The sequence below is a fragment of the Morus notabilis genome, unplaced genomic scaffold (genome assembly GCF_000414095.1).
Source record: "Morus notabilis unplaced genomic scaffold, ASM41409v2 Scaffold538, whole genome shotgun sequence".
In the NCBI taxonomy this organism is placed as follows: Eukaryota; Viridiplantae; Streptophyta; class Magnoliopsida; order Rosales; family Moraceae; genus Morus; species Morus notabilis.
In genome coordinates this window covers 756,418-759,013 of record NW_010359796.1, presented here as the reverse complement: position 1 = coordinate 759,013, position 2,596 = coordinate 756,418, and positions in this window count along the sequence as shown.

Below are 2,596 nucleotides of genomic sequence, written 5' to 3'. Positions count from 1 at the left end.
TTCCCTACAATGTATTAAGTTGGAAAAGCCCAAAGTTTGTTTTTGGGCTACATTTGGGGTTTTTCTTTTCAAGAAGAAATTATTTAGGAAAAATCGCAGTAAACAGCCTATTTTTAAAATTAAATTAAGTAAATAGAAGATTTTAAAATTATTTAAAATAAATAGTAATTTATTGTGTAAATTTTTTCATTTATGGCTGGTAAAACATAATTTACTTAATAAAAAATTTTATTTATGAAGAAAAAATCTTTTTACCAAGTTTAAAAAGAAAATTTACATGTAAAAGAATTTTTTTAATAATCGTAAATGAAATATTTACACGATAAATTATTATTTACTTTAAATAGTTTTAAAATTTATTATTTATTTAATTTAATTTCATAAATCTACTATTTACTATATTCTCTTTATTTTGGTAGAAGATCTTTACATCACGGTTCCTTCTAATACGGGTGAATTAAAGGAATACCACTTCTAGAAGATTGGTATTTGAACATTTACCGCTCTTGAAATAATTTGAATCCAATGGTATTTGAACGTATAGCACGGTATATATGTTGCTATAGTGCAGTAACTTCTGTTCTATTGACATATTACTAATGCTTCCATTACTTATCTCTATATGAAGAGCAAATGTTTTTCAACCACATAAAACTAGTGCCAAAAAGGAAGGGTCTTTTTCAGTTTTTACCTCAAAAACTATAAAAGCAGTGATGCACGTACCCACTTGGCACTGTGGACCCGTATAAGGGGTGCGTCTTGCAATTCCTAATTTGGCTCTATTTTAACACTATTTAATTTTTTGGCAAAAAGCTAAAGGAAGAATCAACTCTGTCCAATCTGGTTTGCGGTTTTTTGTCTTCTCTAAACGCTTCAAGTAAGAGAAAATATAGAGCCCGTTTGGTTAGAGGATTCATTCTCTGATTTGAATCATGATTCATAATTCGTTACAGTATTTTCTCTCACAAAAAATACACATAAATTAAAAATGGTTCTAATCCATAAACCAAACAGGCTCATTTTATTATTTATTTTACTGAGAAATATATTGATAAAATATGAAAAATATCCTATCAAAAAAAAGTATTCTACTAGAATATGAAATATTTCTTACCAACATATTAACGGCATAAATGATAAATGAGATAAAATTATTTTGATATCCTCTATTATAACAAAATATCTCATTAATAACTTGTGCTTTCAATAATATAAAAATGGTACATTCATTAAAAAAAAAAAAACGTTCTTTAAGTATGATGAGATTGATTTTTAGGACATATAATGTCTAAACTACCAATTTTCACTAATTAAATAGAAAATAATAACTTTAAAGTTTTTTCTAAAAATATTCTAACTTATTTTTAATTTGTAAATGTTTAAATTATGTTCTTAATTTTTTTAAATTATCAATTTGTTCTTCATAAATCAGAGTGGTAAAATGGACATTTTTGTGTCTAAAAATCAACTTTATGATACTAAAAAAAACATTTCTTCAAAGGTGAAGGTATTGTTTTAATATTATTAAAAATATAGGATACCGATAAGTTATTTTGTTGTAATAGAGGATATCAAAATGATTTCATCTCATGACAAATATAAGATTGATAGTATAAATAAAATATGTTATATTATTTTAATGGCATTTTTAAAAATTTCCCTTAAACTAATGATTTGTTATTTCAAAACAAAAGACTGTATATTAATTATACAATCTATATGCATTTTAGTTTTTAATCCCATTTGTTTTTCCGTAAGCATCACTTCTTTTAATAATAAACATGGTCTCTGTTGAAAAATGGCTTGTTAAGCCATATTAAAAGCTCCTTTTGAGATCTATATTAGAATGGGACCTAATAGGTTTTAGGACAAGTCTCGATAGATTTACGTTCTCCGTCGTAAGGAGATCGAAATCGAATATTCATACACTCAAAATGGATATTGGGTGAATGAGAAATTGATGCTCTAAGTATGTCACTCAGAATAGTTAAGGTAGTTGGAAATTGTAAAAATCCCACATTGGCTAGGAATGAAGCCTTTGTGGTGTTTATAAGTGATTGCACTTTGAAACTTAGGTAAGCATGTATACCAGAAAGGCTCTCTAACACACAAGGAAGGGTGCGAATTACGGTCTCGGCGGGTTAGGGGCCCAATGTGTGCGCCCGCGACCTATAGACATGAGTGCCGGACTAAAAAACTCACTTCATACGGGCTTTGTTTTGCAATTTTTATTTTTTGATTCGGTCCAAGCCCTTTCACATTCAGCCAAAACCGATTGGCTTGCACAATGGTGATTAAAGAGGCTTAACGGCTAGTTTAATGGCCGAGCTTAATTGTGAGATAATGGCCAGCTTAATGGCTTCAGTTTTTCTTCTTAAAATCCAAACCTAGCTATGGTTTGTGGCCGGGTTCATCTCAGAGTAAGGAGCACGGTTTTGCACCATAAAGATTGGACCATAATGTGTGATTAAGTCCCACAATTCCTTGTCTCGAAACCCCTTTTCTCAAGAGCATGTATAAGGCTCGTAACACATGAAGGAAGACTCACTCGTTCACTCTTCTTCTCCTCTCTCTTAGTTCCTCTCCTGTTTTTGGA